Source organism: Petaurus breviceps, unplaced genomic scaffold, assembly GCF_028583685.1.
Source record: "Petaurus breviceps papuanus isolate PSGF00001 unplaced genomic scaffold, PetGlider_PUasm1.0 90752, whole genome shotgun sequence".
NCBI lineage: Eukaryota > Metazoa > Chordata > Mammalia > Diprotodontia > Petauridae > Petaurus > Petaurus breviceps.
In genome coordinates this window covers 8,886,783-8,908,366 of record NW_027187336.1, presented here as the reverse complement: position 1 = coordinate 8,908,366, position 21,584 = coordinate 8,886,783, and the positions used below count along the sequence as shown (strand labels likewise).

General features: G+C 37.3%; 1 protein-coding gene across 8 annotated transcripts in view; it reads left to right on the top strand.

The window, feature by feature from the left end:
* Positions 1-21,584, top strand: part of NCKAP5 (NCK associated protein 5) — a 1,185,533-nt gene that overhangs the window by 471,296 nt on the left and 692,653 nt on the right. Inside the window, exon 1 of one of the 8 annotated variants that reach the window (XM_069067797.1) lies at positions 18,660-18,994. The exons of the other annotated variants lie outside the window; for them this stretch is intronic. The gene's annotated coding sequence lies outside the window, so the exon portion shown is untranslated. Of the gene's footprint in view, positions 1-18,659; positions 18,995-21,584 lie in introns of those variants that run through there. 8 annotated transcript variants of the gene reach the window in all.

The following is a 21,584-nucleotide window of genomic DNA, read 5'->3' as shown; positions in this document are numbered from 1 at the left end:
GGGGGGGGGGGGGAGGAGGGAAGTTGGAAGCACCCACTTTTGAAGAGGGATGGGATCAAAGTAGAGAATAGTACAAGTAGGAGGTGGGATAGGAGGGAGGGAAATATAGTCAGTCTTTTATAATATATCTACTATGTTATTGTTTTGCATTAGCCACACATGTACAACCTATACTGAACTGCTTATCTTTCCAGTAAGGGTGGGTGACAGGGGAGGAAAGGGAATGAATCTGGAATTCAAAGTTTTAAAATCAAATGTTTAAATACATACATACATATATATATATATATGCTATCATTAATACTATTTTACATGTAATTGGGAAATAAGATATACAGGCACTGGGGCATAGAGATCCACTGGAAAAGTCATAAGGGTATGGGAGAAAATATGGGAGAGAGCAGATTGGAGGAGGGGATATCCTGTGGGACTGCTATTTTGGGGGGGGTAGGGGTAAAACGGGGAGAAAATTTGTAACTCAAAATCTGGCGGAAATGAATGATGTAATTCAGAAGTTAATAAATCATTTGAAAAATAAAAAAAGAAGGAAACAAGCCTCTGTTAAACAGCTACTATATACCAGACACCTTGCTAAGTGCTTTACAAATATTAACTTGTTTGATCCTCACAACAACCTTGAGATATAGGTGCTATTATTATCCTCATGTTATAGATAAGGAAACTGAGGCAGACCTAAGTTAAGTAACTTTATCAGGGTGCTATAGCTTTCTAAGTGTCTCAATCTGGCTTGCACTCAGATTTTCTTGACACCAATTCTAACTTACACTGTTACACTGTGCACTTATATATACACTATATATAATATATAATAATATATACATTATATGTATTATATAATACACTGTGCCACTTAGCTCTCTTTTATATCACAATCATCTCTGAATAAATATTCCTTTCCTTTCCTTGAAGTTTTTTTTTTCCAACCCACATTGATTTCTGTTCTCTTACCCCCATGGTATTTATTCCTTTTATGACAAATTTAGCCTTTATCACTTACTGCAGGCCTGCACAACATTTGGCCCATGTACCCCTTATGGCCTGCCCGAGGATTTTAGGAGGACTGTGAAAAATTTAGAGGATGTAAATACAGGCCTGCACAATATACCATCTGTGGGCCACTGTGCAGGCATGATTTACTGTCTTTCCTTAGTTTCATTTTTTTTTGAGGGGTGAGGGAGAAGAAGACAAGGTTTCATTAGTTTTAGAAGCTGCTAGAGAGGAATTGCTTCTACAAATTCAGGTCAGCCTCTTCTCCTCGAGTCATCCTCAGAGAATTCTATGAAATATTTAAAGTCAGAAGTTTGTCGTGGTCCTGAAGCCAGAGTATGTTACAGACAGACTTGAACTTTGGTCTTGAAGACTCTAAGATCAGTTCTGTATCACTAATCTCTCTGCTTCACAAGTGTGTACATATACATAAATATACACATATGTGTAGACACACATGTAAATGCACACATAAATATAAATACATGTTTTATTTCTCATATATAATGATATTTCTTTAAGTTTTGTGAATATATCTTTTAAAATTTTAGTATCTCTTATAATGTCTAAATCAGGACTAGAAAAAGAATATGTAAATACTTGTTGATTCCTTCAGAGTAGTGTCTAGAAATTCCATCTCTTGTACTCAAAGTCACCTGCTTTTTATGCACCTTATAGGTGAAGTCTAAATTTAATTGCACTATCAGACTTAAGTAAAATCTTTGGATAATTTTTTTAAATATGGAGGATGGTTCCCCAATCCCATTCTGTTCCATTTAAAGATTTAGAGCTACTGCTATTTATTATTCAGTATTATATTTTAATTTGATTGTCTGTCAACTACTATACTAGCGTTCATGTCATGAGAGTAAAATTATGGTCACTAAAATTTATGCCGGTAGAGTACCAACACTGAAATGTCTCCCTAAATTGGAAAGACTTCAAGGACAGACCCAGCAACAGATGTGTTCAAGGACTATACCCAGCCAATTGCAGAAGATTTGTGTAAGTGTAAGATGTGATCTCATTTCCTTGGTTCTTTGTTTTGTTTTACTGGACAGTGCTATGAGAATTGTAGGTCAGTGGAATTTCAATAATACAATTTATCTTGATTTTAGCAAAGCATTTGAAAGTCTTTTATGATATCCTCATGAACAAGTTGTGTTGCTATGGGCTAAACAATTGTGGAGTTGGGTAGATTTAGGTCTAGTGGAATCAGTGAATCTGAGGAATAGTTCATAGGCCACTGTCACCTTAATGGGGAGTATCAAGTGAAGTCTCCCACACATTTGTTCTTTGTCCTGTATTGATTATCAGTGATTTGGGTATAAACATCATATTTGTCCCATTTGCAGTTGGTAAAGAGTTGGAATGGAGAGCTAATAAATTGGATGATAAAGTAAGGTTTGGGAGAGAAAAGTCTTAATAGGATAGAACAGGTATAGGGAGCCTGCAGACTCAACATCACATGTGGCCCTCAAGTGTAGCCCTTTGACTGAATCCAAACTTCATAGAACAAATCCCTTTAATAAAAGGATTTGTTCTATAAAACTTGGACTCAGTCAAAAATCTAAACCCACGGACTTAGCCACATGTGGCCTCAAGGTGACAGGTTCCCCACCCCTGTGCTAGAGCATTGAGATGACTGAAATAAGATTAAATTTAATTGAAAAAGCTGTGAAATGGAATCTTTGGGTTAAAAAAAAGCTTCATAAAAACAAAACGAGAGGGGTGGCTAGGTGGCACATTGAGCAAGAGCACCAACCCCAGAGTCGGGAGGACCTGGGATTGGTTGCAGCCTCAGATACTTAACACCCGCACAAAAAAGAACTGGCTGTGTAACCTTGGGCAAGTTACTTAACCCCAATTACTTTAAAAAAAAAATGAGAGTTAGCAAATAGTTAATTTGAAAAAAAATAGATCTGGACATTTGTGTAAACTACAAGTTCAATCCAAAGTGATTGTGTTATAGATGTGAAAAAAATGAAGTCAGGTTATATAAAAAATATATATAGTAGTTTGCAGAACCAGGATGTAACAGTACCGTTGGATTCTGATGTGGTCAGACAACATCTACAAAATTGTATGCAGTTTCTGGGGTCTTATTTTTTTTAAAGGACATTGATAAGCAGGGCCTCACATATAGTGTACAGTTAATTGAAGAAACTTAAGATGCTTAGTCTGGAGAGGAGACAAGAATTTCTTCATATATTTGAAATGATGTCTGATAGGGAGAAATCTTATTTTTCTCAATCCCACAGGGAAGAACCAGAAGCATTGGGTCAAAAGGTGCAGAAAGAAAGGTTTCATCTTCATTTGAAGATTTTTTTTCCCCAATAACATGAGTAATTCCAAAGTAGGATGGGTTAAATCAGTGGTTTTGTGTGATCAACCAATTTGTTAAAGCAGGACATCTGAACTTGTGTATAGATTTTTAATGAAATACATTACTTTATTGAATTTCTTTAAGTTAAAAAAAAGGATGGTGAACTAATAGGGACATTTTACAGGGGATTCTTAGTCTGTAGAATACAGGAGGTGACAGGATCAAGGGTTCATGTAGAAAGGTTGGTTGTGAAAAGAAAGACCTTATCTTCATCCAAAAATTGAATGAAGGAGGATATGGAGGTAGGTGAAGAATGTCTGGATGATGTGAAGCAAGGAGGAGAGAAGAGGAAGCTTTCAGTGACTAGTCTCATTTTTTTTTCAGGGAACTATGAAGTGATGTCCTTAACAGAGTGGAAGTAATAGTCTGAGGGAGTCTAAGTTTTGCCTTCTGGAGTATACTTCTAGACTTATTCACTTAGTTCCTTAAAGACATGGTTAGAATTAAAACAAAGTTTTCTGGTCCCTTTTCAAATGGAGGGATAATGGACATTCTGCTTAAACTTCTAAAATTGCAAGATCAAAGCTAGTATTGTTTGCTTTGTTTTAGATAAGTTACAAATGACCAAAGGACCTAAATAATATTACTAAAATGCTAGGGGGTACATCCCCTTTTGATAAAAAATATAGTCAAATTTTGGTCATATAGTGGGTAAAACAAAAACACTAAAGTAGGAGGCAGAAGACTTAGTCTAGTTCTATTGTGTCACTAATAATCTGAGTGACTTCAGTCTCTACGCCTCCCTGGTATATGAAAGGGGCAGACTGGTTAATATTCAAAGTCCCTGGCAGATTTTTTTTTTTACTTTATGAATTCTATAAGTAGTCTTGATGGTTATAATACTAAGTGAACGAGATGATGTGAGAGAGAGACAGAAAGATAGGAAAGAGAGAAACACAGAGACAGATTATTATTCTTTATGGTGAGAAGAGGCAGCCATGCTCTTGTAGTATGGTAATTTGGCAAAATTATTGATCTGACAAAAAAATTGATCTGACAAACCAGTAATATTTTGGTATGTAGTTTCCTTGAAGACTACCATTAGCCCTTTGTCCTTTGGAAAAGAACCATTCAATGGTAATTAAATGGCTTGCTGGCAGACACAGAACACCAGTGCAAGGCTGGAGTTTATAACCACTTGCAAACAGTTGTCCAGGAAAGCATTCGATTGAATAATGTTTAATTTTCCACAGACGCTATGAGCACAGCATGGTGGAGAAAGCCAATCGCACAATATAAAACCCTTATAGTACTTGGACGATACTCCTTCTTCAGGGTAATTGTATTGTCTAGTGATGAATTCAGGGTTCTCTGGAGAATAGTGACTAGTGACTAATTGAAAACTAACCATGTTTATTTACATGTCTTTATTAAGTATTTGGTGCTACCTAATTGTTACAGTCCCCAGCTTTGGAAATGAAAACATGAACAGGTTTGATTATGACAGACACCACTGAAATAGGTTTGGCTTAGAAATAAAAGATTTACTGTCAAAATAGAACAATGTCTCTTAGCATTTGGGCAAGATTCATATAATAGGGCCATTGCCTTTGTAGTTTAGGAATTCCAATCTAAGATCAGGGCCAGAGTAAAGGACGGGTAAATGGTGTGATCTATGTTGTAACATAGAATTATCAAAAAGCCCACCAGACTTAAAAATAAAATTAAAATCCCACCTCATTCTGCTTTAGAATGCCCCAAATTGCTATCTTTTAATTATAGATACTGTAACTCTCAAATGATTATGTTAAAATACATACATGGTACCTGAGAAAGGTAGCATGCTACCCTATTAGCACTCACTAAAACTTATGAGGAATTACTTTAGTAGAGCTTATCTTGCAGAGTATGGCCCTAAGGGAAAGAAATAAGTAAATTTTTATGGAGAGGTTAAAAAAACTACAACCTTCAATAACTGTAACATAAAATTCAAACTTTGCTTAACCTGCAAGATATTGTAATATGATTTCAATATTATTCTCAACTTCTCTCTACCATGAACCCTCTAATGTCCTGCCTTTGTCCATGAGATTCTTCTTAAATGCCTCTCCTTTCTTCCCTCTAGATATTCAAATCACATGCATAGGGTGACTAGGTGGCCATAGTGGATAAAGTGCTTCTTCTGGAATCAGGAAGACTCATCTTCCTGAGTTTAAATCTGGCATTCGACACTTACTAGCTGTGTGACCCTGGGCAAGGGACTTAACCTGTTTGCCTCATATATAAAATGATCTGGAGAAGGAAATGCAAACCACTCCAGTATCTCTGCCAAGAAAATCTCACATGGGATCATGAAGGGTTTAAAACAAGCAAATAACAACAAACCTTGACTTCTGTCTAATGTCTTCCTTGACTCCTTTGGTTTTTAGTGGTTTCCTTTTCTGTGCAATTTAGCACATTTCTGTGGATTCTCTTATATTTTGGTACTTTGTCAGATCTGTGATTTCATTAGGGTATCCCCTTCCACCAATGAACATTGCAAATTCTTCATGCTGCTTTAAGCAATGAAAGTTGTACCCATGTTTTCCATTAATTTTTCATAAAATGAAGGACTTCCTTTTCTCAATAAAATAAAGGTCTTCCTTTTGGCATCTTCCCAGCCATGTCTATACTATGTAGTGTTCACTTGGATCTCCACCTCTGAAACCTTAAGCTCTACACTTGGAAGTTTGCTGGACTCTTTAATGACAGTTTTGAATTAAGTTGCTCAGATCCATGCCTCCACAGCATACTTTCAGGCCATGTCTGTTACATCCTCCCAGGTATTTGTTCCTTTCCTCTCCCCTCTGAAATTTCTAGCTGGATTTTATGTATTGTTTTTTTCCCATTAAAATGTAAGCCCCTCAAGGTCAGGGTCTGTTTTCACTTGCTTGGATTTATTGCTAACATTTAGCAAAACAACTGGCGAATAGTAAATTCTTAATAAATATCTATCATCTGTTTCTTGTGTTTTTTGTATCTTTTGGAGGTGTTACTAATGTCTGGCTGTTCACTTTCATTTTCATTATGTAAATATGGCCTACCTTTTCTGTTCATCCATAATCATAAAACATATTATATGGTGCTTTGTACATGAAAATCACATTGAATAACCTTGCTTAAGTCTAGCATGTATTTTTCCATCTTTCATTCTACTTAAAGTATTCTTCAGAAACTATAGTGTTCCATAATTTGCATCATGTAGCATCACAAGGAGAATATTCTTATTTTTGTATGATATAGGTTGTTGTAGTGGCAAGAATTTAGAAAACAATGATTTCCCAAAAGCAGCGCCATTTAATGTCTTCCCAAATGTAGCCTGGTTTAATGTCGTCCCACTACTCAATTTGAGACCTAGCTTACTATCCACAAGAAGCATTCCAGTCAATCAATAAACATTGGTTAAATATTTTCTACATGCCAGGTATGGTACTAAGTGCTGAGGATACAAAAAGAGGCAGAAGATCATCCCTCCACTCAAGGAGATTACAATCTAATGGGGGAGACAACATCCAAACAAATAGATGCCATGCAAGCTATACCTTTCCTTTCTTGTCCTGTCCTCTCCTCCCCCCTTACCTGAGGGTGCTCTGCCCAAAGGAAGATACATTTTGATGACTGAAAGCTGCCTCCTTAACTTGGGGTTTGCTGGCTAGATTTCTTTCTCAAAGACTAAGTCTTAAATCCAGTTCATTCAGGAGCTCATAGATTGGGTGACAATAGGTCCCTGACCTTCTAGCTCAGAGTTAATGTAAATAGTGACTGTTTCTCTTTTGACCAGCAACCATAAAGGTCTTCCCCTCCCAGTTTGATTTTTTTTTTTACTAAAGGGACCATCCCTTGACTCAGTCCTTAAAGAGTCTATTCAACGAATGTGCTTCACTTCACTCTAAGTGAGAACCTGAAAAGACCTTAGCTTAAAAGGTCCAGAATGTCCCATTGCATCCTGGGCCATCTCTAGTCATCCTGATCAATATCTGGCCACTGGACCAGATGACTCTGGAGGAGAAAGTGAGGCTGGTGACCTTGCATAACCCTCACTCACTCAAATCAAAGTCAATTGCAAGTCATGTCATCATCTCTCTGATGTCATGGTCTTCTTTGAGAACAAAGAACAAACACAAGGAGATAATTAACAGAGGGAAGGCTTGGGGAAGGTTTCCTATAGAATGTGGGGTTTTAGTTAGGAGGTCAGTATCTGGAATAAAAGGGAGAGAGCATTCCAGCTATGGGGCACAGCCAGAGAAAAATACCTGGAGCTGAAAGATGGAGTATCTTGTTTGTAGAACAGACAGAAGGACACTATCACAGGATTGAAGAGTATGTGGCAGAGAGTATATTCTAAGAAGACTGGAAAGGCAGCCATGGAGCTTTGAGTACTAAAGAAAGTATTTTGCATTTGATCCCAGAGACAATAGGAAGTTGCTGGGGTTTATTGAGTATGAGGGTAACATGAGTGAGATTCTCACTTTAGGAAAATCATGTTAGTGACTGAATGGAGGATGGGTTGGAATAAGGAGATATTTGAGGACAACTGACCTACCAGCAAGCTACTCCAATAATCCTGGTGTCAAGTGATGAGGGCCTATACTAAATTGGTGGCAGTATCAAAAGAGAGAAGGGGATGTTGCAAGGGTGAAATCAAAAGACCTTGGCAACAGATTGGATATAGAAGGTAACAGATAATGGGAAATCAAGGATGACTCCTAGGTTTCAAGCCTGAGAGTCTGAGAAGATGGTGTTACCCTCTACAGTAAAATGGAAGATGGGAGTGACGGAAGGCTTAGGGAGAAAGATAATGGGCAAGATTGGAGGCCAGCAGAGGTAGATATACATGTTTGTATATATTGATACACATTAATATATACAATGGTGTTGATATATTTACATCTATAATTTATCTAGCATCTATCTATCCATCTATCGATTGATTGATCTATCTGTATCTTTCATCATCATACTACCACTTCTTATCAAATTACTTCATATTGACGTTACCCTTGGCTTCCAAGACTCTCACCTTTACAAAAAAATAAGAAGTGTTTGCTTGTAATGGCAGTGCCTAGTTTCTTTTGACCTCCTTGTTGAAGTAATTATTTACAAATAAAATTCTCATGCCCATAGTGATACTTAAAGTCATTTCATTTACTTTTGTCCATTTTCATTTTTCAGAGTCAGTATTTTGTGTAAGCAAGTTGACTTGAAGCTGCTATAATTATATATGGCATCTTTTTCTTCTTATTTTCAGTTTACTTTGACCTTTCTTTTAATCAGTCAATGGACTACATGCACATAGAGTGCTTATTCTAAAATGAAAGCTTTTTTCTGTGACCAGTTATGTCCTGTTACAGTGTAGTCAATTGAATTATCATGTTATTTCGTGTTTTTATGACTTCTTGAAGAAATTATTAATGATGTCCACAAGAAAAAGGCTCCTGAGGAGCATCCAGTCTTTTGGTAGCTTTCATTCTTAGATCTTGAATCATATTTTCTAACAAAATGTTTATTATCCTTCTTTGTGCCAACTTTTTGCTTGTATCACTAAGTAAAGTAGTAAGTGTAGCAAGTAGTAATAAACCTTTAGGCAAAATACCTGAAATTCCATCATTACATCATCCATATCCAATAACCCCTTTGTGTATGCAGAGTATATAATTCATTATTGCAAGAAAGGGCAAGGAGCATTTAAAATTTAGAACTGTACTCCACCCTTCCCTCCCCCCCCCCACTGGATTCTTTTTACCAGTGGTATACTATTTAAAATCTGCTTTATTCCTAATGTCCAGGCTTTATTTATGATAAAGAGATCTTAATGGAATTTATAATTACACATGAATTAGATCATTCCTGGTGTTGATGCAAGTTTATATTATTCTACTTAAGAAATAATTTAGCCCCCTCAAGGAAAAAAGAAATGAGTTCAACATAATCACTGAAAAAGAGTAAAAGTCAATTTAACTTAACATGTTACAGTCAAATGATATGACTAGAGAAGAAAGGGTAAACAATAGTGACAGAAAAAATAAGAATTTTGCCAGAAAGGGAAAAAATATTAAGACCTTGAGATAAAATTTATCTAGAGTAGGTGACTCCTACTAGGAACAAGCATCCTTGCTGGCAACATCAGCTGATTTGCTATTGCTTACATGGAGATTTTTGTTTTTTCAGCTACATTGTGATATTATGGAATGATTTTCCATTTTATAGAAAGGAGGATTTTATCTTTTGAAGATGATTTGTCCTTTAACGTTTTAATTATTTAATTCATGAGCCAAGAAAAGTTTAAAAAACAAACTAGAGGTTTGTTTCTACCATCTACAACATTATTACAAACATTTTCCATGTTTATTTTTCTGACTAAGTGAGAAGCCATTATAAGGGCAGAAGATCTTTTTCTAGAAAGAATTGATGTACAGCTACTATCTTACTCTACATAATTTTAAAGTTAACATTTGAAAATTACTTTAAACTTATGATAATAATAGAAAAATGATTATATGTAAAGTTCATATATATCTTTGTCATATGGGTGATCACTTCACAACAAATATAGCATACATTATTATCCCTGTCAAATGGTTGTGAGACTAGAGTGAATTAATTAACAGGCACCATTATCAGAGCTCTATGCCCTGCATATTAGCCCTATGAATACTTGTGTTGACATTCTAAGAGATTAAAGAAAGAAAGTCAATCACACTTTAGCAGGGTAATATGCTGAGGAAAAAAGTGACTAGGTGAAAAGGGACTAGAATGATTGTCTTAGAAGTTAGGTTACTATTTATGAAAGTTAATTCTAAAAAAACAATAAATAAATTGAGGGAGGGAGGATGGGGTAGCAGTTTGGTCCAAAAAACAGGCAGCTAGGCTCATTGTATATAATGTGTCTCTGGTAAAACTGCTCATACTGTTTAGATATGTTACAAGAGAGTATGCTAATACAATTCTGAAATGTTTGTAGATAGATAGATAGATAGATAGATAGATAGATAGATAGATAGATAGATAGATAGATAGATAGATAGATGATAGATAAACTACAAAAAGTTCAGAGGTTCACAGTGTCTGGAAGCTTTCCTGACTCTCATCTGAACAACTCTAAGTACAAAGCCTGAATAAATTCTTTTGCAAATTTTCTCATGGGATTTCAAAGCCCTAGTTCCTTCTGCTGAGATAGAAAACTGGAAGCATCACTTCTGTTTCTGTTTAGAAACCGGAAGTGACATTTTGTTGCTTGAGAAATTATCATACTGGTTGGACTTTTGGTAGGGAGCTGGTCAGTTTCTTAGGTCTTCCTCTTACTCCAAATGAAGTCTACTCATTTCTCATAGTTTTCAATGTGTTGTGCCTTGGGAAGGGAGGAGCATTCCAGGTCATGTCTGTTTTCCACAATGCTGTGTAAGAAGCTAAGAATTTTCCCACAGGAGCAGACCCATAGGTTTGACAGAATTATCCATTGATGTGTTGTAGAAGCCCATGCTGGTGTTCTTTGAGGTCAACTTCAAAGGCTAGGAATTTATCCCAACACACATATTTCTCTTAGTCTCTATTTTGATGCATTAATTTTTAAATCAATCCATTTTTAGTTTTTTTTATAGAGTGTTGTCACCTCTTGGGCAGTTCTTAAGTGTTCCACAAGATTCCTATTCACTCTAAGCAGTGGCCTCTTCTTAGTCCTAAATTCTCTCAGTTTTCAAGGAATGGTGTCTCATTTAAATATTCTGGAATTTGGTTAATTTTATCTGTTTTTTTTTTTTGTAATTTTGAAGACATCAATAATCCCTTTATTTTAGTTTTTTTTAATTTAGTTTATTTTATTTATCATGCCACACTTTGGCATCTGGTGATGCCTTTGGACCCCTCAGAATACTCTGAATGCATAAAATAAAATACATGGAATTATAAATGAAGCCAATTATGTTGAAATATAGTTATCATGATATTTGACAATTTTATGTGCTCTTCATGATTAACCCTTGTTTTACATAAACTATTCAAGTATCTCAATTATCTAATCAAATGATAACATCCTCTTCTGATTCCATTCATTAATTTTCTTGTCCTATATAAATCTTCTTCACCTACTTTATGTCTTTTTTGAGATGAATGCAACTGCAAATGGAAGCACTATGATTTTATTAGATAAGATTTGCTGTTTTATTTCCATTACTCCAGTATTTTACTAGTCTTTTGCATTATAGAACTACTTTGGGCTTAGTTTTTCAAGATTGTCTACAATTATCCCAATTTCTTTCTCAAAAATTCTAACTAATAGATCCAAGTTCATCATATTTTGGTGGAGTTTGGATTACTTTTTACTAAGTGTGTGTGTGTGTGTGTGTGTGTGTGTGTGTGTGTGAGAGAGAGAGAGAGAGAGAGAGAGAAAATCCCAATTAAGAATGATCTACCACTTTTCTGTCTTGAAAGAGTTTTCTGAAATTTGTCATGCCTTGACATTTCACTGGCCCTAAAGAATTTAATATCACTTGACAGTATTGAATTTTACCATAAAAAATGCTATGAACATATTAGCTGTTACTATTCTTATTATGTTAAGCAACATTTCAACAACAGTATTAGCATATTTGATTCTGCCTATAAGTAGAAGCAATGATTACTGAAGAGGGTATCTCCAATATACTATCTTGATTTGAGGTGTGTTTGATCATTTTTTTCTCTTGAAGAAAATCTAACTCCCAACCCAAACTGGCTCTTGAACTAAAGAGCCTACATATGTGTGCGTGTGTATATATGTGTGTGTATCCATAACTGAATTTCTCAAATATGTTCCTTTATAAGTAATCTTTTGTTTCCTATATTAAATCTTGGGTCAACTTTATTTATTCAGTATTTTTTAAGTGATACCTTGTAGATTATAGGCTATAAACTTGATGTATGAATGAAATGAAATATGTTCAGATTATGTGGAAATTATTTCTTTTTGAATCCATGAACACATGAAATATGGAAATAGAGGGTCAGTTTTGGTAGTCTTTACCTGATCTTCTATAAAATAAGTTGACACTATAATTCCAGTAGTCTCAAATTAGAAAAGTTGGGAGAAAAATTATACATCAGGAGTATTGCTTTTTTTAATGATCAGAAAATAATTTTGGTTGAAGTTATTACTGCCTATAAAAAAGGCAATTTCAGTTTAATTTTTAAGTTAATTAGCAGAATATCATTCTTTATGTTGAGAATAGAATATTTATGACTTCATTAATCATATATATATATTATATACCATCAGAACCTGAACTCATTATAAATTAAGTAGATGTAACTAGAACATTTTGTTACAAAATATTATTTGGCATTTTAATCATTAATAGTTTTTAAATGTATATATTTCATCTGTTGTTAGAATTTTAGGAAGTGGCATGGTCTAGTCTAAGATTTTCTAAACTTTTTCTCTTGTTTTTAAAGTCCTGTTTTCCTAACATTTGATGGAATGTTGGGATAGAATTTGATGGTCACCTGGTGGCAGACACATTCTGTGTGACCACACATGCTTTAAAGGCAACACTGCTTGTACAAGGAAAAAAAAAACAAAAAACCTTAAGTTGATAAGAAGTAGATAACTTTTGTAAAAAAGCCTCTGGGAGAAAGTTAGATCACAATTTTTAGCTATACAATTAATTCCTTGTGGTTTTAGATGTCACTGGATCTCTCTCACTCTCTTCCTCCCTTCCTCTTTCTTTCTTGCTGTTTCTCTATCTCTCCCTCTCCCCTTTCTCAAATTAATTCAATCAATTCAATCATCAGATATTTACTGTCTACTGTTGTTAAGAAACTTCTAGGGAATGCCAAAGAAGTGTAAAACACAGAAATATTGTCTCTGTTATATATAGTCTATAATATAATGAGAGGGATAAGAGATATACTATACAGAAATAACTATTAAAAAAAGGTAGAATGGGAAAGCATGGCAAGAGAGATAAAAGAAAAAAATAATATGAGGGGATTTTCCCATTGGTAAAATGAGCATAATGGTATTGTGTACAATAACAATAATGTTTACAAAGTGCTTTCCGTATGTTAACTCACCTGAGCGTCACAACAATGCTGTGTGATAGGTGCTATTATCATCTACATTTTACAGATGAGGAAACTAAGGCAGAGAGAAGTTAAGTGACTCACTCAGGGTCACATAGCTAGTAATTACCTGAAACAAAATTTGAACACAGGACATCCTGACTTTAAGACCTGCATTCTCTCTATTGTGCCACTTGGCTACAGAGAGAATATACTCTTTCTCCTCTTAGTTTCATATGTATTCAAACTAAAATACCATCCCCTTGGGGTATGAGGGTGGAGAACACATTCAAAGGATTTAGTCTACTTAAAAAAAAACCTTTAGAGGCAATGAACTAGCTTTTATTCATCATTAAGTCAATACTACTGAGTAAGTAGCATAGTTAGGATTGTGTCCCTTAATAATTCATTTTCTAGCCCCATTACAATAGCTTGTGCTGCCTTGCAGGTGCCCAATAAATAATAATTTTATGAATGAATGAAATGCTATAATAAAATAATAGACTGCTACCTCTTCACTGCAGAGATGTAAAAAATGCATTGGTATCTTACTTCAATTCTACAGAGCAGAAATGAGTAAAAGGTGGGACTATTTGGCATGGTAGCCAAAGGATTTAATTGCTGAAGTACCAAAAAGATCTCACAATAAGATAGTCTTTGCTAGAATATAGTCTCTTGAGGATAGTTTAATGGTGAGAGTACAGTATACTAGTAAATAATATGAGTTGAATCTGAAATGTATTCTCAAAGCAAGGGATATTGATCATGTAATAATATTTTACTATGAACCCATTTCCCTATAGCATAATAAATATTTAGCCCCCATAATATATGGCATTATGTGCAAAGTATTGTTCCAGTCCCCTGGGGCTTAAGAGTCAAACCTGACAGATTAGATAAGCCAGGAAGGCAAAATATATTATGGATTGAAATGAGATGCAGCACTCTTGAATTGTAAGTCTTTAACAGCCCTAAAGTAACCCAAACCATGTTCAGAGTGCTTCAGGAAAATCCTATTGGAAAGAGTAAAATTTTGACTTTTTTGTAGAAGAGTTAGAAATAAGCAAATAGTAGCCATCATTAAGGTACTGAGATGATGTCATTTACACTAAAAAAAGCTCTTCAGAAAATACAAACAGCTGCTTCTCCATTACAATTCTGTAACACTCCAGACTGGCTTATTAGCCATATTTTCGCTCTTTTCACTTACTTTCCTAGAATTCACCACCTCTTGTATGAGCCCTACATACATTCTCTCACCTTTAATTATGTCTCTAATGGCCTATAATTTAGTTTCAACCTGTTTTTCACTATCAGATTCTCACTGCAAAGTCACAAAAGAGTTCTTCCTTGCTAACTTTACTTCTTTAGTAACTCAGCAGTGATCCTAGAGATTTACATTGTCTCTAATATCAGATTTAAGAAAAAAAAATGTTACTTCTCAGTCTTTACTTTTCTACTTATCTTGTGGTACATGAATTCGCAGGATGAGCCCACCTCTTCCTCTGCTATCATTTGCTTGATCTTTTGATAGCAGTTCTATATAGATGGCTTCCTTGACTTCCCCTATTGTGATTACCCCCAAAACTACCAACCACTTTCCTTTTAAACTCCCTTAAGGCGTTTAAGGCCTTCTCAACCTAGCTTCAACCTGACTTGTTTCACATTATATCTACACACATCATACTCCATCTCTTAGCCTCCTGGTCTTTGAATTGGCACTCCCTCCTCACTTCTGTGTCTCAGAATTCCCAGTATTCTTCAAGGATCAGCTTAAGCCACACCTTCAACTTTCCTGATCTCCCCAGATGATAGTACCTTCCCCCAAATCATTTTGTGCTTATTCTTTATCTTTTTTGCATATACCTATATACATGTATATTTTCACACCTGGCCAGATTGTAAGCTCCTTGATGTCATGGACTGTTTTCCCTTTTGTCTTCATATCTTCATTGACTCATGTAGTTCCTGAAATACAGACAGCCCTTAATGAATTCATGTTGGTTAATTAATGTTCTCCTACTAATAAAAAGACCATTCATGAATATATGTATTTCTGAAAGGGTTCTTCCAAAGCTGAAAACCAATAGTGTAAAAGGGTAAAATGGATAACATAATGAATTTCTTCTCCTTGGTCACTGGTTTCTTATTTTCCTGAATGTTCTTATGCTATATTCTTTATTTTAATAGAAATAAATACGAGTACATGAAACTTTGGTATATTGAAAATATTAGTAAAACCAACACAACACTGTCCCCCAAGATCAGTTATCTATTTTTCCCTCAGAAAGATTGCCTTACATTATTATAAGAGTAAAAAAAAAACATATTTTACGACTCACTACACAAGTTTACTTCACTGTATCTCTTTTATCCTCAAACATTTTTATAGGCTCTATTGGTGATGTTTTTTAAGGCAGCTCTAGGTGACACAGTGGACAGAGCACCAGTCCTGGAGTCAGGAAGGTTCACCTTTCTGAATTCAAATCTGACCTCAGATGCCCACTAGCTATGTGACCCTGGGCAAGTTACTTAACCCTTTTTGCATCAATTTTCTCTTCTATAAAATGATCTGGAGAGGAAAATGGCAAGCCGTTCCAGTATCTTTGCCAAGAAAATCCCAAGTGAGGTCATGAAGAGTCAAACATGACTGAATGATTGGTGAATCTCAAGATAAAAGCTAAAAATAATGATTAAAAACTCATGAAACACTAGTTTCACTGATTAGGTAGATTAGAAGTAACACTAGCTTACATTTGCATTTTACATAGTGCTTTTTACCCTCTAAAATAATATCAGCATATATGTGTGTATGTGTGTGTGTATATGTTTTTTGGGGGGGCGGGGGGATTGATTTGGACCTGGGATTTCCTCATAGTAGGAAGTTTCCAGTGTGGAAACTCCCTCTACTGATATAAATTAGCAACTCAGTTTTAGGGTTTTATAGAGCATTAAGAGGTTATGACTTGTTCATGGTCACACAACCAATAAGATTAGTATCTGACAGAGGTGGGCCTTGTATTCAGGTCTTTAATTAGGGTTTTTCTCACTTTAAAGCTATCTATCTGCTCTGCCATGCTGAATATCAGGTATACATGTACATGAGAAGATAAATCTCAGAACAGATATAGGCATTATATACCTCTCTATTATCACATTATATTATATTGACTACATTTATGCCTAGGTCTGATATTACTATCCTTTTACAGGTGGGAAAACTAAGTCCCTGAGAGTTTCATGTGAATTAATCATGTTCACATAGTTAGTGATAGAACTCTGAACTTCTAATAGAACTTCTTATCATGACGTGACCCTCTTTCTACCAGATTGCAGTGTCTATTAAAATACTAAAGTACAAAAGTACTTTATCAAAACACTAAAGCATACATTTTTAGAAAGAGTTCCCAATGGATACTTTCTCTGTAAGGGGGAAAAAGTAAAAAAAAAAATATCACAGAATCTATTTTTTGACCGAGTTTCTTTATCTCTCTCCAACATCAGTCAAACAATAAAAAAACTGACAATGAGTTCTGTGCTTAGTTAGGTTTGGGGAAATGAACAATTAATCACTGTTTTGCCCTCACCTATGCACTGTGATAGGAGTATGCAATTTTACTCACAACACCTCAATGATACTTTCCTGTTGTCATTAGCCATTGACTGCATGACATTGTTTTAAGCACCACTGACTTATAAAATAAGAAAAAAAAAAAAAACCATGGTTCCAGCCTAGATATGTGAGAGCTTAATGTGGCTTGCATATATTCTTCACATATAAAGCAAAGGAGTTATTTGAATACTATTTTAAAATTCTATTTAGTCTTCATGGTGTAATACATTTTTTGCAGAACTTAATATACCTCTAAGAATGAATTAGTTGAATGCCCAAGAATATTTTCCCCATCAGCTTTCAACAACTGGTATTTTATTGAATAAACTATGTCACTAGCATAGATTGCCATCCACAATAATTAAATGTTATTTTTTTGCCATCTTTAAAGAAACATACCCAAACAGTCCAAGATTTCATTGGTTTTATTCTTCACAGCTCTAAAATTAGTAAAGTTTTTTTAAGGGACCATTAAACTTGTTGACTATGCTTTTAAATTTACAGTCAGTTCTTTGAAGATGAGAAATATTTTGTCATATAAAAGCAGCAAGTTATGGTAGTGTTTGATTAGAGCATATTACTTTAAAAACAGAATAATATTTTATCTATAATAAAAAGTTTTATGTTTGAGAAGGGAAAATAGTTTTAAATGTGGTTTTACTGCTTGCTAATTGAATTGAAAATAAATACATAAATAAGGTAACATTGTTAGCAGACAAAAAGGTACACCCTGAAGGACTCTGATATCCATACTAGGCAGGTATTCTTTTCTCACCTATAAACCGATTCCATGCTCCCTAAAAGAATGCCAACAGTTGGCAAATGGCCAAACATCTTCTCCAATCACATGCCTAATTTTCCTGTTGTAAGTATTATTCCCAAGCCCACAGTTGTGCTTACTGGAGTACTATAAAACTAAAGTCCTTTCAGCCCCTACCTGCCAAGGATAGGACTTCAAAAGATTGCTGAAGCCAACTGGATAGACAGAGTGATAATCAGATTAAGGGAACCATTCCTTTCATTCATTATCAACCAAGGCTGAAGGTTTGGGGTAGAGTGGGGAGGATATATTTATTTTTCCTACTAGAAATAGAGAGAGGAAAACTGCTTCCCCTTCCAATTCCTGTCTTACCCCTTCAGTTCCTCAGTTCACAGCAGACAATAGAAGCCCATACAGACAGACCCTTTCCCTGAGCTCCTCTCCTCTCCCCCACCTCCCTCGTCTTCCTCCTCCTCCTTCCCCTTGCTACTATCTCACACTGGTTTTCCTAACTCAGGCTGCAGCACAGATTTGTCAGAACCATTCAGTTGAGACTGATTATGATTGCAGCAGATGGGCTGGATTTGACAGCCCCGATCCTAAGCAGTTTCTTATGGGGGGGGGAGGGGGGCTAGGGACAGGAGGGGAGGGGAAGGGTGTAGGGGGCGGGAATTAATGGGCCGGAGTCACAGAGCAGGATCACACACAGAGCATCCCCAGCCGGGCGCTCTCTTGATCTGCTCTTTAAGCTCTCGTCCCCAAGGAAAGTGGCACCTCAAAGCCGAGTGGCCCTCCCCAAACACATGTTAAACGTCCCACAGCCTGAGAGGGAGAGGAGAAAGGGGGGTGGGGGGGAGGAAAAAAAGAGCCAGTGAAGCACAACAAAGCGGAAGAGGCGAGAGGGAGCGAGAGAGAGTGAGAGGTTTCCCTGTCTGCGGTGGCTGCGGAGAGAGCTAGGGGGGCTAGGGCCGGGCCAGGCTGGGCAGCTGCTGCCAGGGCTCGTTCAGGCAGCTGCCGCCGCCGCCGCCGCCGCCTCTACTGCCTCCGCCGCTGCTGCTTGCGGCCGTGCGCTCTGGACATGGGAAGTTTGGCAACTCCCGGCTCTCCAGCCAGTGCCTCGCCTCCCCAGACTTTATAGGATTACAGTGTCTGCCCCTGGCTGGAAAGCTCCCCCACTCCACTCCTGGCTTCAAAATGTTTCAGCACAGGCCAGGTAAGGAGCTAGATCCTTGTCCTTCTACCTTCCTCCATCCTACCTAAGGCTCTCTTCCCCTTGCTCTCTGCCGTCAACCCTCCATCTTCCTTCCTTCTCTCCCCTCTGGCCTATGGCCTTCCTCTTCTTTCCATCAGTCCCCCTTGCGCTGCTCCTCGCGTCCTCTCTTGCCCCCATCCCTTGATCCCTTTCGTTCCCACTTTTCTTTGCAGAGTCCCCTCCCCTCCCTCCTCTCTCTCCTCCCCTCCCTTCTCTATCTCTCTCATCTCTCCTCCTTCCCTCACTGTTTAAGATCGACCAGATCTTCTCATCTCCACTCCATCCACCAGTGCCACACTCCTTTCTCTCTTACCACGCAAGGGGGAGAAGTTGAGAGATGGCCTGTGGTCCCCAGTCTTTGCCTTCGTGATTTGAGGGTCATGAGGGTTGTGTGTGTGTGTGTGTGTGTGTGTGTGTGTGTGTGTGTTGTTCTCCCAAGACCCCACTCCGGGAAGCCGTTTTCTTCTCTGCCAAGGCAGCGGTTGCCTTTCCCTGTCTTCCACCTGTGGGTCCTTGCTTTGACACTGAAAATCTGGAAACACAAATGGAAACAAACACACGTGACACGTGTTAGTGTGTTTATGTGTGTTCGTGTGTGTGCACTCGTATATGAACCTTCACTCATGAGGCACATCCCACACAACAGAAAAGGGGTGGGGAGGAGAGTCAGATACTCAGCCTGGGGGGTTGAACAGGAACTCCTCAGGTGACTCTGGTGCCACCCAAGCAAAACAGTGGACTGTTCCTTCTCCTTGTCATTGCCCTTGCTTTATGAGGACTTTAGATGATGGGGAGATGGGTAGATGGAGAGTAGGGAGACTTTACCGACTGTGGTTGGAGGTGGGTCCAGAGCGGGCTGTGGAGTAAAAGACCTGGGAACTACCTGCCCAGATGCTGAAGGGCCTGCTGCATTTAATCCTTGCCTCCTAGTATGTACATCCTGGACCCTCACTTTCCCTACTGACCTGTCACTGCCTGGGCTCTACTCTTTGCCGCTCCCCACCCCAGGGCTTCCTCTCCTACTACTACTCCCCTCCCCACCCTATAATGAGTGTGTGCCCTGTTGCTACTGGCAACTGCATGTACCGAATTGCTCTGCACCCCTAAGCAGCTTAATGCTGATAGATGGCCCAGAAATATGATCTTTTTCTTTTCCTTCTTTTTCCTTTTTCTATTCTTTCTTTTCTTTTCTTTTTTTTCTTGAGAGAGAGAACCAGGAGCAGTGTGTATGCTGGTTTCCCTGCTGAGGAGTGATAGAGACCTCCATGGTAGCCCACTAGCCTTCCCACCTCCTGCCCCTCAGCTTTATTTCTCCCCCATTCCTTTTTATGCAGAGAAGGGGCCAATTGGAATAGTTTAATCTCTCAGATTAAATCCAATGCCTGCCTTGCTATCTGACTGGTTTCTCTCTCAATGACAGTCTGCAGCCCCTGAACTTCCTTTCCTACTCTTGATCATAGCTGCTTCTGTTGAGTCAGATAAATGTGGCTTTTCCTCACCCCACTCCTTTCCTTTCTCCCCCCACCCATTCTTTCTCTTCCCCTTGTAATTTGACTTCTGTGTTTCTGATTGCCTGGTTACTGAAATAGATCTACCCTCTCCTGACCCAGAAAGATTTTTTTCAACCTTTCTGGAAACTATTTTCCAGAAATAAAGTCATTGCAGAAAATATACTATTTTCTGTCCTCTACCCATTCCTTTTCTCTAGTTAGTAACTTCTTTTTTGGTCTTTCTCCATACATGAGGTATACAGTTCATGTAAGAAGATGTTTGGTGAAAATGCTGTGTCCTGATGTTTTTTCACCCTTAATTTTTGTGTGTGCTTTCCTCCCCTCCTTATCTTTTGAAGTGGGATTCATGTCTAAGCTATAATGATAAAGGCACCCCTCCCCCAACCCACAGCAGTTTAGGAACCATTGCTACTTTTGGAAAACCTCAAGTACAGACTTTTTAGAACTGGTAGGCAGAAGTGGTGTGGTGAATCTTCCTCTCCCCCTCCCCCAACTTCTATACTGTCTGTCAGTCATGTAAATTAACCTGCCAAGTTCTTTCTGCTTTAGGAAGGAACTTGGAAAATTATGTTGGTAAACATTTTAAACCCCATGTGCAGCATCTGGATCAGCCAGAGTATCTTGTTTTCTTCCTTAAAAAATATAATAGAGAATCCACAAAACACAGATTATTTTGTGATCATTCCTATTTAGCCACAAAGGAAAAGGGAAAGGTTTGGGATTTTGAGTCACCTTGAAGGTGTTAAAACAAAGAACATGCTTTTCTGAAGCAGATTATGATTTGAAGAATGCAGCTGGGAGTAAGTTACTGACCAGGCATGTCAGGATAACATCATGGGCAGAGATGACATCCATAGAAGACCAAAGTTGATCCAGAAAGCTCTTCCATATTTATAAATCCCCTGCCCCAGTATACAGTAGAGAAATCTGCGCTTTTGGATCCATCAGTGGCACTAACATAGAATATAACATTATACTGAAGATGCTTTGAGTCCTGGCAAATGAAACAGAATGAGTAGGCAAGGGTGTATCTGTCTTTA